This window comes from Agelaius tricolor, unplaced genomic scaffold (genome assembly GCF_023055355.1).
Source record: "Agelaius tricolor isolate 1412-34295 unplaced genomic scaffold, bAgeTri1.0.p SCAF_3, whole genome shotgun sequence".
Taxonomy (NCBI): Eukaryota; Metazoa; Chordata; class Aves; order Passeriformes; family Icteridae; genus Agelaius; species Agelaius tricolor.
The window spans coordinates 66,167,976-66,168,637 of NW_027269263.1; positions in this window are offsets into that span (position 1 = coordinate 66,167,976).

Consider the following 662-nt stretch of genomic DNA (forward strand, 5'->3'; position numbering starts at 1 on the left):
TTTAGGCCCTGGGTAAATATTAGCCTTGCAACACAAGCCTGAGCTGTGGTGCCTGAGCAAGGGTTATCCAAATAGTGTCCTCACTCGATAACAGCCCTGCCTTGGATAGGCTCACTCCTTGCTTTTGTGATGTTTGACTAATTTCCTGCTAGGCACAGAGCTTGCAGTGTCCAAAAACTTCAAAAGATCTCAGCAAGAGCTCCAGCTTGCCTGTTTATAGCAAAGGAGGTGAAGTTTGGCTCTCAGCATGATGGAGGCAGCAGAGCTGGGCTCCCCCAAGGGCTCTCCCACCCAGCAACCCCCAGGGGCTGGCTGAGACCCTGGGGCTGCATCCTGACCCACACAAATGCACTTTTTTCCATTCTGCTGGGGAAAAAAAAATCATTGCTGATGGTGTGATAGTTCCAGTTTTCCAAAATCAGTCACATGAGAACATCTGATATTTTCAGGTGCATGTTTCTCCTGGGGGATTTTGAAACAGGTTTTTTTTTTGCCTCTCTGGTTTTCTGGGTGCTTAAAGTGATGAGCTAAAGAAAGCAAAGAAAAAGGGGGAAAGAAGGGAGGAAGATGCCTTTTGGGAAAAGTTGTTGGGGTATCCCTTCCACTCTTTCACAAGGAAAGGATTGTTGGAGGCACCTGAGCAGCTTCAATGCAAGTGACAG